Source organism: Strix uralensis, chromosome 29 (genome assembly GCF_047716275.1).
Source record: "Strix uralensis isolate ZFMK-TIS-50842 chromosome 29, bStrUra1, whole genome shotgun sequence".
Taxonomy (NCBI): domain Eukaryota; kingdom Metazoa; phylum Chordata; class Aves; order Strigiformes; family Strigidae; genus Strix; species Strix uralensis.
In genome coordinates, this window is record NC_134000.1 from 4,431,018 (window position 1) to 4,446,908 (window position 15,891).

The following is a 15,891-nucleotide window of genomic DNA, read 5'->3' on the forward strand; positions in this document are numbered from 1 at the left end:
CCTGGGGGGGTTGATTGACAGCCAGCTGAACATGAGCCAGCAGTGTGCCCAGGTGGCCAAGAAGGCCAATGGCATCCTGGCTTGTATCAGCAATAGCGTGGCCAGCAGGGACAGGGAAGGGATCTTACCCCTGTACTCGGCCCTGGTGAGGCCGCCCCTCTATGAGTGGGTTCAGTTTTTGGCCCCTCACTCCAAAATGGCCATTGAATGACTCGAGCGTGTCCAGAGAAGGGCAACGGAGCTGGTGCAGGGTCTGGAGCACAGGTCTGATGGGGAGCGGCTGAGGGAACTGGGGGGGTTTAGTCTGGAGAAGAGGAGGCTGAGGGGAGACCTCATGGCCCTCTACAACTACCTGAAAGGAGGGTGCAGAGAGGGGGGATGAGTCTCTTTAACCAAGTAATGAGTGATAAGACAAGAGGGAATGGCCTCAAGTTGCGCCAGGGAAGGTTTAGACTGGATATTAGGAAGCATTTCTTTACAGAACGGGTTGTTAAGCATTGAAATGGGCTGCCCAGGGAGGTGGTGGAGTCCCCATCCCTGGAGGTGTTTAAGAGTCGGGTTGACATAGCGCTGAGGGATCTGGTGTAGTTGAGAACTGCCAATGTTGGGCTAATGGTTGGACTGGATGATCTTCAAGGTCTTTTCCAACCTAGACGATTCTGTGATTCTGTGAATGCTAACACTGTGCCATGTCTCTATTTAGCGTTCACCAAATTTTGAATCCTGATCTGAATATGTTTCCAAACCCGATTCTGTTTTCTCCTTCAGCCAATTTATTGTTCTGGACAATGTTAATGTTCGTGGGTTTTTTTACTATGTGGTGGAATTGCTAATATGGTTCAGCTGCAATGCTATTTTGAAACATTTAGAAGAAAATAAAGAGAAAACAAAGCCTCAGTGAATAAAATCTAGTAAGAATATATTTCTGTGTTCAACTTTCACTGTTTGTCAGGTAATCAGTAAAAGGAAATGCCTGAAGTATTGCAACATCCACTCAATGTGCACGCGTATCATTTTATCCATCCATAACAACTGCATCAGTAAAGCTGGAGGTGATGAGGAATGAGTAGTGGTAGGAACTACTGAAGTAAATAATCATACAAGTAGGAATAATTGAGAACTCAATTTTTTATGTATTTCAGGCTGTTTTGAGACCATTTATATTTTACTGTGCCTAAAGTACCACTATATCTCAACATTGTTTTGATTCTGAAGGGGAAATGAGTGTCAGAAAGATTTTGGATTTTCAAAGTGAATGCTGTACTTTAAGGGTAATCCTGTGAGCACCATAATGGAACATGAAGAGAAGTTTGTCAAGTGGCTTATGCCAGTGACTGATTCTCAAACCGAGGAAATGTGTATTTCTGGAAATTATTCATGGAGAATAAGTATCTGAACATGGTCTGTCAAGATAAGTCCTACCTAGTGTGAGAATGCAACTGACCAGAGATTAAAACCCAGTAAAACCATGATTTTGTTGTAATGCTCTTTATTGACACTGATTCCCCCTTCTATAAGACAGCCACATCATGCATTTCCTTTCTTAAAATTAATTTAGCCTGTCTTAAGAAACAAAACCCTCTGAATTTAAGTGACTGTAGGTTAGAATGTCTGGTTGTCTCCATTTTTCTGAATGTAGGTCTATTACAGAAAATTCACCATTTTAATGTTCAGAAGTAATCTTCTGGTTTTATGTTTAAATGCATGAGGGTATGCACGTGTGATTTTATGACACTGTCCTTTACGTTAAAAGTTCCCTGTATCTTTCTACTTTTAACCAGCCAATATATTTATAGACTCCAATCATATCTTCTCTTAACCTTCATTTTGGTGGGGTAAATGAGCTAAGCACTTTCCCATTCCTCTTACAAGACTGGATTCTGTTCTTTTGATGATGATCCTGTTATCTTCTACAGCTTGAATCAATATTCTTTGCACATGCATGGTCATCTGCTGAAGTCTACATGAGGTTTTGTACAGTTATGTTAAAACTGGAATACTCCTACCTGATAACATTATGGTTATGTTGTCTTGGCTATCCAGTAACTGTCTAGTGACATTCAACTTTCAACTTAGTCCTTCCCTAAGCAGTTTATAGGACTGAAGAATATAACTGAAAGCCTTTTGAGTCAGTGAGTGAAAGACATTGGATGTGCCGTTAAATGTCATCCTATTTTCTCCATTTTCAGGTGTTTGAGTGAAAACAGATAAAATAAACAGACTTTATACACATGGAAAAACCCCAGGTGTTTCCTTACTAAAAATATCTTTCAGGTTAGGATGGATAATGTCACTCAGACTACATTGCATTGTATTACATTCTTCATGTATCTGCATCTTGTATTATTTTTTTTCTTCTGAAAATTCCCAGATCTGCAGCTCTTGGGAGCATTGCTCCCACTTCTTAACTTTGATATTTATTAATCTATAACCAAATATATGTATATATACGCCTGCACTAAGAGATTGTATAAAGATCCTTGATCTTCCTTCCTTTTTTTTTTTTTTTTTTTTCCCAAAGAGCTTGGCTTTTACTATATCAAAGTCAGAAATCATAATAATTATCACAAAAGAAAGTTCTTGTTTTCCAGCTGGATCTCCTTAAATTCCTATAGAGACTGAAATAAGAGTGTGGAATGATCTCCTCTCGCGGCATCAAAGAGTGATGCTCCCTGTATAGATGGCCAGACTGCACAGCCCAGCTGCTTCACCAGTGAATATCCCTGACACCTACACTCCTGATTAATGGACTCTATGGAAAGAAGAAATGTATAGTTAAAGTTTTTATCCCTCTACAGGGCTCTCTCATTTTCCACCGTTGTAAACACCTCTTCACACATGTTTTTTCATTGGTGCAGTGATATAAAAACCATGTCATTGCAGTATTCCTTATTATGACCGATAAAATTAAGCTGCTTTTATTTTCTTTCAGAGTTGTTGTATTTTAATGCAATTGATATAATTTCTAATGCCCTACCAAGGTTAAGTTTAAAGCTACTTTAAGTTTACTTAAACTGAAAAAAAGTAATCTTTGTCTTTTTTTCCATCTAGTCTCTGGATGTATTTGTAATGCTGCCTTTCTTTGTTGCTTTGCATCTATATCTGGCAGTGATTTATTCTTCTATTGTTTTTCTTCTTATGCAATGCATCTATTTAGAAAAGTCATGTGCAACTGGCTTACTGGTGGTTATTTAATACTCATGGGACCTTACAATATTTATAGATTGGGACCATAAGTCCACTGTGGATTTGCTGACTTCATCTGAATTTAATTGAGGTGAAGAAGAGTGTAATAATAATTATTACAATAAGCTATAGTACTATTTGACAATGTAGAAACTTTCTTTTGATGAATGAGGTGTTTTCATATCATCTGTGGCCAGAAGGGCAAAGAAACTACTGTGATCACAAGTGGCGTACCATCCTTGATCTGTGGCCATCTGGCCGTGTATGTGACTGAAGGGGAATAACCGTGTAAAGCAGAGAACAGAGGTGACAGGGAGATGATTTTCTTCATATCTCTATCTTTTTATCTCTCTATGTACTTAGTTGCAGAGGCTGAACTTCACCGAGATTGTCAACAAAGCCATTATTCCACTCCTTGGTCAATGTGTGTTCATTTTCTGCTGGCTGCTTCCAGGGATCGATGCGCTGTATGCTGATCTTTTTCTCAGGTTCATTTTTCCAAGGGCAGTTATGTGTAATCCTCAGTTCATCTACGTCATGAAAACATCATGATTAAGAGGTGACAAATTGTTGAAATAATAATTCACCTGTGGGGAAACTCAAGGACAGAAGACTGATAAAAGATCACTACTACTATAGTAGTTATGATTGTTATGGTTTGTGTGTTAATTTTTGCTTTATTTTTGTTTGTCCAGTAAGTTCGGTTTTGGGTTATTTTTAAATTTATTAAAGGAGCTCATATTTGTGTTTTGACCCCCTTCAGGGGTTTCTGATTATGGATGGATCTGGGAAGAGGAGATGGAAGGAGAAATAAACCAGTAGGTTCTCGGGAAAAAAACCAAGCTTTTCTCTTCCATTTAACATAATCTGTAGCGTACAGTGATGCTGTGTTGATAAAAAGAAAAATCTTGGATCTTTCATCAAAAGTGTTCAAAGGTCTTTTATGATATGAGAAATGTCTTCTAATTGAAATGAGTCTCTGGGGGGTGGGAAATGGCCTACAGTGGTATTTGAAAGAAGTGCCTTGATACGGCGCTCTGAACTGCATATTATGAACTAAATAAAACCATGCTGAGCATAAGCAGAACCACATGGCAGCTTTCTGCATAATGCTGCCTGTGGAAGGGTCATATAGGAGATAAGTTATACTGACTCTATCAAGTTAGAAATCTCTTTTTGGATCAAAAGATTTTAAGAAAACTGAAGTTTGCTTGATGTATGCTATTTCTAGTACACATGGATTGATTTTACTAGGAAATATGAAGAACTAAATCTGTAAATATTCAAATGACAATAAGAAAGATATATTTCTGTAAAAGTTTAGGTTACAGGTGTGGTATTTTTTTGGGGGGGGCTGTTTGCTTGCTTGTTTTGTTTTTAATTCCAGTCATATCTAAGTAATAATACAACGTGATTTCTTTTACCTTTCTTGGGGATAGGAACCTGTCTTATATTCAGAAATTGCAGAATGTGTTTCAGCTTGTCTTTAATTCTGAGCACACATTGCTCTAAAGGGAGAGATAATACAATTCTTTTTACAACATCATCCTACTATGAGCCTGAAATTCTATTTCCAAGACATTTGTAAAATATAATATCAATTCCTATAAACTCAGGATAATCTGACTGTAGGATGTTACTTACTTAAATAGCATTTATCCATATCCATACATTTATGATAATAGGATAATTCTTTTCTACATGAATTAGGTATGGACTAAGAGTTTTAAATTTTTGTGAATTCTAATTGTATACAAATAAATTATGTGGCTTAGATTGTTCAATTGTTAATGAATAAATATGAAGCTTATTTTTTAAGCAGCATAAATATAAAATCTTTCTGGCTTAGCCACCTTTACTTTAATGAATTCTGATTAAAGCTAAATATTGTCCTGTCTTGATAAATCAAATCATTTGAATTTGTCGATCACAGTGTGGAAAATAGTTTCTGTTTCTGCATACGTAAATAATAATTATGTATGTCTTTTCACTGTGTCCAGAAGTTGCTTTCCCTCTTTGTGGTAAGGGAATTAATCTATATTGCCTTTCCTAAGTGAAGAGCATCTGTCACAGAGTATATGAAGATGACTTAGGTCCAGATATAAATCTGTACTGAAACCCAGTAACAACTCATATCTTCAGTTCTTTCAGTGTAAACCCCAGCGTAGACATTCATATTTCAAAATAAGTGTCATATTTTGATTTAGTTTAAGCCAGCTAAAAATGACTTAAATCAATATAATGCAGTCTTAAAGTTAGCAATGTTCACACAAAGGCTTAAAATAGCAGTAGTCTTTACATTGCAATTTCGTGTAAACTATATAAATATATGAAACATCATTTGAAAGCTTTTCAGCCAGTAAAAAGCTCTGCTGCACTGTCCTGTTTCCTAGTCTACCTCAAAGCCATAGCATCTCAAGCTGTTTGCGTTACATTTAGGAGCTGAAGGGACAGATTTGAACATGATGTGAGAAGGATTTCCTCTGAGGAAACCTTTTGTGCCTTGGGGAGGGCACTCTGAATCAGCTGGTCCCATTTGTTTCGACCATGGGGCTCCTCCTACAAGGATGAGGGGGAGGCTGTCCTGCTGCTGTCCTTCGGAAGCAAATGCATCCCAGGCTGCAATTCGATATCCCCAAAATTAAATATAGCAAGTTTCACTCTGCCTTGCAACATATGTGATCTTTTACACCTATGTAAGATAGGTATAAAATGTTCCTATTCTGGTTTGCTCGCAGTGTACACTTGGATAACATTCATTCTGCACAGGTGTTAATGACTCCACCAAATACCAGATACGAGAATGAATTGAAAAGTTAATTGAAAGTTAACTATCGTTTTTATCTTGTTAGGAATGGAGTTGTAGCCAAGATTTTATACAAGAGGGAAATTAAATTATCACTGAGAATGGAGAACTACCCCCTCGTCCCCTCAAAAGAAATTGCGTACTTTAAAGCAATGACAGAATAAGAAAGCATCTTTGGAAAAAAGCGCCTAATGTTTGGCCGATATCCTACGCCATGGTAAAGAAATGGTTTATTGAGCTGTCTTTAATTAATCAGTTTTACATGGCTGGGAACTATATCTCTAAAAGCTACATAGTGGTTCATGCGTGCAAAGCATTTCTTTGTGTGAATACATGAATGTTTTTTAAGAAAGAAAAAAATAATTTAAAATATTTGAAAAAATCTTGAGTGCTGAATGAGTTTACTTCAATGAGTGTACTAGAAGTACTCAGAATTACAGTACAGGAAAGATTTAAAATCTTTCATTCAAAACATTAAATGTTTTTTCCCCAGGCGATAAGTAAGAGGAATATATGTGCACATTTTATGCCACGTTCTACAACTGTGACTATGCCAACCAGTTGCATGATTTATTGACTTAGTAGGAACAATGGAGTGATTTCCATAAAAAAAACAAGTATAAATCCAACGAAGACTTCTCCAATGTGTTACTTTGACCTAGTCTATTTAGGACTCCAATTCTTTTCAGCATAGAGGCATCATAAACTAAGGAAATTGCCCTGCAGATGGTGCTGAAAATTTATGTCATTTAGGAAATTTTGGGTAACTAAATGAGCTTGCAGAATACATTTGTTTCAAAGGTACAGAGACATGCATAGCGTTGTGCAAAGGGAAGGAAAATCCAAATAATTCAGTCTTAGTCACCACTCATGAGGGAACAATAATACCATGAATTTTTTTCTAATTTTTTTTTAAACATTTGTAATGTGAAATAATTTGACCTTGTTATTTCTGTGGGGGATGATCAGGACTGTGAAAATAAGGTTTTATTGAAATACAACGTGGCAATGGATGAGGGCGTTTGTCCTTACTAATCATGTAGTCTTTACTGTAGAAACAACGGAAAGATTGAGACATAACATTTGTAAAGCAGAAAATAGAAAAGAGTGATATGTCCTGTCAAACTATCAGAAAGCAGAGCCCAATCTGAATTTGAAATTGAAGGGTCAAAAAATGAATTTAAAGTTTTGAGTCACCAACAGATTGTTGAAATGCAGTAGAATGTGGTAGGTGTTTTAAGAAGAAAATACTGCGCTGCTGGTGGATGAAAGGCCAATCTTTTCTTCAGTTATAGGAACATGAGAAGGAAATAGGATTCCCTGACATTAGGGGGAGCATGAGAAACAAGCAAACTAAATGCTCACTTTAATAACACTTCCTCAAAATATTGTAGATGTCTTTGAAACCTGGTTTCAGGGAAGACAAGAGGCAATAAGCACAAATTGGAATACAGAAAATTCCATTTAAATCTAAGGAGAAAGCTTTTACCATTTGGGTGGTCAAACAAGGGAGGTTGGATTAGATAGTCTTCACAAGTTCCTTCCGACCTCAAAGATTATGTCAGTGATTCCCAAATCTAGAATGAAAATTGTTTAGTAATTAATCATGTATGTAATTGTATTTATACTCCAGGCAGTTCCTCAATTGCAATTAGAGAGGAGAGATTAAGAAAGTTTTTCACTGAAGCTATGCCTTAACACTTTTAATAGCAAGTGGCAGGTATTTCTCTAATTATAGAAGGACGTTCACTATCTTTGTGCAAAGAGGGGAAATATGTGATCTAGTTTGGAGACTGGGATGCCGTCTGATCCATTCCTGTACTGCTGCCAGAGGTAGTTCATAACATCCTTGTGAAGGATAAAATACTGATGGCAGTAAACTGTTTGAGCTTCATTTAAAATTTAGTAAAGCATTATTATAAGATGAAACTACCTCCTGTTCTTCCTTTGGCAGAGCGGCTCTCATAGTTTTAATGGTGGCATTAGGCCAAATTCTTATCTTCGTGCAGCACAGGAGTAAAATCACTTTCTACAAGGAAGTTCTTGGAATGATCCTGGTGATTAAGTTTTAAAAGAGCCGTAGTCTCTGTAGATTTCTCTTATATAATAGTAAGTTAAACTGTGGTATAATCTGTGACTGTGAATGTGTCTGATGCATTTTTGTCTCTTGTGTCTATTTTTGTCCCCTGATTATTCTCATTTGTTATAGAAGATGAATAATATATCAGTTGTGTAGGTGTATGTATAAAGGTTTTTTCCATGCTTTAAAGAATAGCAATCTTTTATATTCTATTCCCTAGATATTAATATATATTTTTCTATAAGATTAAATATGTTTCTATTTTTATATTCTATACATTTGTTGAAGAATGTATTTATTTTTAATATCTGTATCCAAATGGAAATTCTTACTGATGGTAAGAAACTATTAGATCCATCCAGTTAAATTTTAGATAATGATTTATTGCTTTTCTAGATCCTGAAGCTATTTTTTTCTATACATAGAAAAAGCCAGCAGAGACAAGAAGCTGACAATAGAATAGTAGAATAATAGAATAGTAGAATAAAATAATTTAATTACAGTTAATTAATAAATCCACTGGATCACAAGTTAATAAAAGCAGGTGATAATATAACTTTGGTGTAGAAAATCACTGTTTAGAGAAAACATGATGGATGTGATCAAAATATTCCTTGTATTTCCATACTGCATATTAACTAGGTACATGATTTTCATTTATTCAGAATTATTATATATAACTGATGAGATATGATGCGCAATGGCTAGTGATGTGCACTGTTGTAGTTTCTGAAATTCAAAGAGAAACTGCAAATATTACAATATCTCAAGGTAAGCTCAGTATTAGTTATAAAGGAATGTTACCACATTTTTATCCCTGAGTTTTCGTTCAAGCAAAGAAGAAATGAGCTTTCTGGAATTTAAGTGACTTATACTAATCATATTTTCTATAGAAGTATTTGGGTTCTGGCATGAACTTGTCAGACACCATACAGCTGTGATATTTTGATTAATTAGGTATCAACAATTAGGCATGTATTTACTATCAGGTGTTTTTTCCTTCAAAAGAGAAGTTACATTTCCAGGTATTTGAACAGCTGCATCATGTCCAAAACTAACATACGTTAACGTAGTACGCACCTGCCTTAGAATTTTAGTGTTTTTCAGTGGAATAACATGAAGTATTTCAGATGAATAAAACATGTAAGTATCCATTAATGGCTGTTACACATATATAGAACCACAATAGAAGCAGGCTGATAAAAGGGTTGTCCTAGGGGATAAAAAAAATTAAATTGTTTAAATCTGCAGTTAGTAGGGAAGATTTATGTATGCCATGGGGATAGTTGGCTTTTAATTCATGTCAGGAAGTAACTCTGTAGTGTCAGAGGCAGTTTCAGCACCAAGAATACCCAAGTCCAGAGGTGCTCCCTAGCATTGTACATTTGCCATTGTTGAATGTTCCTGCCAAATGTTATAAAATGCTATAAACGTTGAAAAAAAACCCTAACACACAACAAAGTAACTAGCTGCATTTCAGCGTACGCCGTTCAGAAAAGGATGATGATGATCTGGATTGGCACTACAGTATGCAGATATTTTGTCTGGTAAGTGGGATAATGGCTGTGGTATACACCACCCACTCTGTGGTGTCTCAAGAACAAGTTCCATCTTATTGTTAATATTATGGTTGATAAGGGTAAGCAAAACAGAATATAACAGCAAAATCAGATGAATTCTCTTTTCTATATTTATAAATTGTATGGTTTATATGGTCTGCCTAAGAAATTTTAAGTACTTATACTTCAGAAGCATTTTTATTTCATAATTAATCATCAAATTTCTAAATATACTCATTGTAAAGCACATTATAATCTGTTGCTCTGTCAGCACGAGACACACCACACCATAAAATGTTTTTTTTTTTTTCTCCCCCCAACACACAGGTTGCCAGAAAAAAGGAATGTGCTGTGGAGATTGTTAATATGGAAATATCCTAAGATACGGCAAACCATTTGAGAAAATAAATCCTGCACACTTTGGCATGAAGGATAATTAATTTTACCATGGGTTACTGAAGACAGGTAAACTGAAAATCACTTTCCTCCCATTCTTTCGTTCATTAATATTGCGCGTCTGCTAAAGTCTGCTGCTGTTATCTTTTTTCCAAACTTTATTTTTGGCTGTTTATCTGTCCCTTGTCATAGAACCACATGTGGTTGTATAAGAAAAAAAGCATTTAAAGGGTTGATTGGTGATCAATTTTTAGGACAGATCTCAAACTGACTTTTAAATTGGTAACTGTAGGCTCTCCATTGGTAGCAGAAGTAAATTATAGGGAATGGATTTCTTGGGACTCATCTGTGTCAGTCTTGTAGTCATGTTTGTTTGTGCTTAAAGTTTATTCTGGATCTGGATGCCAGTTGCATCAATAATGAAGAAAGCTTTTGGAAAAACCTTGTATGCTCTCTTCTTCTTTCTGACTTTTCAGCTTCATAAATGAAGCCAAGGATGGATGTTGTTGAGCTCTAAACTGAAGAGAGAGAACATACAGCAACATAGAGTGAATTTTAAAACGCACAGCCTCCTTCCTTTTTTTCCTGTTAATATCAGAAATATACTCCTAAATATAGTATGTCAGGATAGTAATAGCTCAGGCATCCCTGTAGCAGACAGGGCACTCTACCAGAGTTTGTAAATTATGTGAAGTAACAGAATCACAGCAACTATCTTTAAACATACTCAAAGCGATAGATCACATTTTATTCTTAAGTTGATTATATTATCTAGGACGTGTAAGTATTATTCATTAACATTCAGAAAAGTCTGCATGCAGTCCAAGGATGTGGGGGACAGCAAGCATGGAGCCTTTTATTAGAACATCAGAGTGTGTTGATGTGAGCACAGTCTATTTTGTATTTGTGCAGAGGAATACTGAGTCATGAGAGAAATTTGCGGTACAGAAGACTTTCCAGTGCCGTCAGTCTGATTTTTCACTTCTTTACATCTTTGTACAGTCGTGGTTGTGAAAAGTGAATTCTGATGGCTACCAGCACTACATTTGAAATGCTCACTTTTCAAATAATTAAATGGATTTTCAAACCTTTTGGTGGTGAATCAGTTCTAATTACGTTTTTGCTCGTATTAGAGTTTTCTGAGATTTTTTTCTACGTGTGAGTATGCTATTAATTGAGAATTATTTTAGGTTGCGAGTTCCACAACCATTCTGGTCCTAACAAAAGCTTTCCAGGTTAAAAACGGACAAAAATAGAAATAATGATATTATAAGAACAGCAGGGTTTTTTCAATTGTTTTTTTCGCCTCAAAGAGAAGCAATATGTATAAATCACAGAAGAACATTATTTGCTTCTAAAGAATAATTTGTTTTCTTTTTGGTACTTTTCAAATGTATAGAAAATCATTTTACTGAAGAGTAGTTTTTATTATGCCTTATAGTAGAATGTTACTATATTCTATGATAACACTATGAGAAATTAATGGACAAAGATGAATGTCATGTTTTGGAGACTGCTGAGAAGTGTTTTATGGAAGCTTTTGGTGTGTTGATGCAGTACAATTGGAGAACTTTCAAAGATGGTGATGAGTTAAATTTGAATAAATTTGTATTGTTTAGTATTAATTTAGAGGAAAATTGAAGAAAGATAGAAATTCTAAATTAATTTCTAGATCTAATAAATGTGAAAACATGATGGATGTAGACTTGTCTGCTTTGATATTTAGTCGTTGTTTCTCTTTCCCTTAGGAAAAAAGTGTTTAAACTAACTTTGTACTATAGGTATTTATCCTATTACTGCCACTTGTCTTTGAGAATTCCTGTCACCAATCTGTGTACCACCTGCTGGGTGGAATTCTGCTCATTTATTTATATATGTCTTACAGCTTCAGGAGTTTTATTTGCACGCTCTTCCCTGACAGGTCATATCAGGATTTTTTTTTTGTCTAATATATAAAATTCCTCAAATTGTATATCTGGGTACAGATAGTACCATTGTCAGGCTTAGACTTCAAGAAAGATTTTTAAGAATACATTTTAGGATTGCTTTGTTATAGTGCAGGAGAGAATTGTTGCGTGAATGAATTAACATTAACATTCCATAAACGTCTGCTTGAAATGTATCCTTTCTACATTGCTTGAGGAAGCACAAATGGCATATATGGTGTTTATATCATCTAAGTACTCATACTATTATCTTCTGAATAATATGAGAAATTCCCAGGCTTGTGTATTGGGTTTGCATGGCAAGGTTTTTGTAGTGGGGGGGTTGCAGGAGTGGTTTCTGTGAGAAGCTTCCAGAAGCTGCTAGAAGCTTCCCCCGTGTCCGACAGAACCAATGCCAGCTGGCTCCGAGACAGACCCACCAGTGGTCAAGGCCGAATCCATCAGCAATGGTGGTAGCGCTTCTGTGATAACATATTTAAGAAGGGGGGAAAAAAACCACCTTGCACAACACATGCAGGAGAGAGGAGTGAGAATGTGTGAAAGAACTCTCCAGACACCAAGGTCAATAGAGAAGGAGCAGGAGGAGCTGCTCCAGGCGCTGGAGCCCATGGTGAAGACCATGGTGAGGCAGGCTCTGATTTAATTGGTAATAAATTAAATTAATTTTCCCCAAGTTGAGTGTTTTGCCAGTGATGGTAATTGGTGAGCGATCTCTCCCTGTCCTTTATCTCCACCCACGAGCCTTTCATTATACTTTTCCTCCCCCATCCAGCTGAGGAGGGGTGTGATAGAGCAGCTTTGGTGGTCACCTGCTGTCAACACCACAGCTTGTCATGGTGACGCAGGGATGTATTACATCAGTTAAACTATTTTTCCCCCTTCAGCTCAAATGGTAGGTTTGCAGGTTTTTCAGGATCAACAAAACCTTGTTGTTTAATATTGGACATAAATTGGACAAAACTCTAGCAATTAGAGTAGTGTGCAATAAATACACTTGTTACGGTGTTGTCATTTTTTTCATGGGTGGTTTAACTTTAAATAACATCATATTGTTTAGACAAGTTCTGTTGTAAAGGAAACAAAAATAGGAGTTTTCATAAACAGTTTTTAATGCAAAAAATGTTCAGGTGCATTACCCATACTTTAGTAGTAAGGATTTTTAACCACATCCCTTCATAAAAATCTTAACAACAAAAAATAACCTTATCTTCTTCAGCTGGTGTAACTTGGGGAAATGGAAGGTTTGAAAGTTGTGATATCTTTTAAACAGGAAGGGACTTATGTAAAATTCAGTTCTCTTCTGAAAGAGTCGACACATCTATAATTTGTTTTCAATGGAGCAAATCTATTCAAACATGTCTCAGAAAGCCCTTAGGCTGAGCTATATCTTTCTCTTCCATCACCTAAGAAGATAAATAGATGTGCCTTAGGCATTTTGCTCTTATGGGTCAAATTCTGCATTACATCTCAAAGTCTGGACAACTAACCTTTTTTTTGAGAGAAGGCAAACATTCCAAATAACGCTTGTTATGAACCACCAACAGATCACATGTCAATAGCATCTATTTTCAAAATTTCATACTCAGTTTGGATAATGAATTGAACCCGTTGAACCTGTGTCCTCTCAGATTTTGTCATCTGCATCAGCAAAATTTCCTTGGAGCTTTTCCCAAGGGGCAGGATGAGAACCAATGCACTGTGAGAAAAGCACATACTATGCTTACAGCTTCTGCAGGCTTTAAGTACAAAACATCACTTGAAAATAATGGCTCAATACTTAATGACTTTGTAATCCAGGTAGTATAATCCTCAAAACCCACTGTAATAAAATAATGAAAAAATATTGTAGCTATGTAGGCTTTAACATGCCCCAGATGGATCAGACTGATCATGAATGTACAATGCTTTAAAGACTGATGTTCGAAAAATCTTTGAAATGGTGGTGTTGCAATCATAAATGCGTATATCCTGACCTTCCGATAAAACTGTCCTTCCTGCGAAAGGTTTTCTAACTGACCAATGAAATTTAAAAGACTGTTTTAGCAAAATCTTCTTTTCTTAGGTGAGAAATGTTAAAAACTTCAATATTGGTACTCTAACTTCTCAGACTTAGAAGCTGTGAGAGACTAATTACTGTGAGACTAATGGTGGAGGGCAAAAAAGCAAAGGACAGAAGTCCAAATGCCAAAACCGAAAAGCTAGAGCAAATATATTTAAAAATATTTGAAATCCTTTTGGTTTAAGCAGTTTTCATGTGACCTTAGGTGAATGATGAAGAACTGGCTGTAAGTGCTCAGAGTGAGTCCTCAAGGAACTGACCTACTGTCATCAGGTAAAGGTAGTTTGGCAGATAATACGAACTCTTGCAGCCAGTAACTGATGACAACTGCTTCTTACTGTTCAGCCACACAAAGATGGAGGTGCTTTCTAATTGAGGACTAGCTCACTGCTTTTACTAGCACACTTCACTGAAATGTTCACAAGATTAGCCACAACAACCCCCAGCAGCGCTACAGGCTTGGGGAGCAGTGGCTGGAGTGCTGTCAGTCAGAGAGGGACCTGGGGGTGTTGATTGACAGCCGGCTGAACATGAGCCAGCAGTGTGCCCAGGTAGCCAAGAAGGCCAATGGCATCCTGGCTTGTATCAGCAATAGCGTGGCCAGCAGGGACAGGGAAGGGATCTTGCCCCTGTACTTGGCACTGGTGAGGCCGCCCCTCAATGACTGGGTTCAGTTTTGGGCCCCTCACTCCAAAAAGGCCATTGAATGACTCGAGCGTGTCCAGAGAAGGGCAACGGAGCTGGTGCAGGGTCTGGAGCACAGGTCTGATGGGGAGCAGCTGAGGGAACTGGGGTTGTTTAGTCTGGAGAAGAGGAGGCTGAGGGGAGACCTCATCACCCTCTACAACTCCCTGAAAGGAGGGAACTGGGGATGAGTCTCTTCAACCAAGTAATGAGTGATAGGACAAGAGGGAATGGCCTCAAGTTGCTCCAGGGAAGGTTTAGACTGGATATTAGGAAGCATTTCTTTACAGAATGGGTAGTCAGGCATTGGAATGGGCTGCCCAGGGAGGTGGTGGAGTCCCCATCCCTGGAGGTGTTTAAGAGTCGGGTTGACATAGCGCTGAGGGATCTGGTGTAGTTGGGAACTGTCAGTGTTAGGTCAATGGTTGGACTGGATGATCTTCAAGGTCTTTTCCAACCTAGACAATTCTGTGATTCTGTGATTATGTTCTCTTGAACTTTCACTTTCTTAGTAACACTTCAAAGTGCTTGATCCAAGCAAGTAGAAGTGTTACCAGAACTGTAATATCTTACCTTGGTCACAAGACATCATATATTTATGGTTTAAGCATTTCCGCGTCAGTTTTCTTCCTTCTCAGAGATGTCATTTGCCACTGAATCCATGTTTCTCAATATTGTTTGAAAATCTCTAGAAAACTTGGCCTGTATTTGAATTGTAATGAAACATGAAAGCTGAGGAATTCTGATAGTGTTCCAGGGTATTTGAATTATGAACTTCATAACAAATTTAAAAGGTAGCTATAAGAATCGTGTCTAGAAGAGGGCAGAAATGCTTCTCAATATGTAAAAATATGTTGGAATAAAGGATGTCTTATAAATACTAAGATTAATTCTTTTGGAAGAAAATTATTAGTGACAGAAATTTTGTAAGCATCAGTACTTTTCATCCATCTATATAACCCTGGTTTTATTTTTAATGTGTGCTCAAAGAAGAAATTTTCACGAGGGGAAATTTGAGCACAGTTCCAGTTGAAATACATGAGAACCATTTGTCTCATTTCCCACAGTCTCTTTGAAATATTTAGCATAAATGTCTGAGTATTGTGCCTTCTTTGAGGGATAGGAAGTTTATGGACAACTCTGCTTCTGATTCAAGGTGTGGACTCTATTGCCTT

At 36.9% G+C, this 15,891-nt stretch overlaps 1 protein-coding gene across 2 annotated transcripts in view; it reads left to right on the top strand.

Moving 5' to 3' along the window:
• Positions 1 to 15,891, top strand: part of LRRC4C (leucine rich repeat containing 4C) — a 517,448-nt gene that overhangs the window by 274,428 nt on the left and 227,129 nt on the right. For both annotated transcript variants that reach the window (XM_074852551.1, XM_074852552.1), the window contains one exon: positions 9,959 to 10,096. The gene's annotated coding sequence lies outside the window, so the exon portion shown is untranslated. The remainder of the gene's footprint in view (positions 1 to 9,958; positions 10,097 to 15,891) is intronic.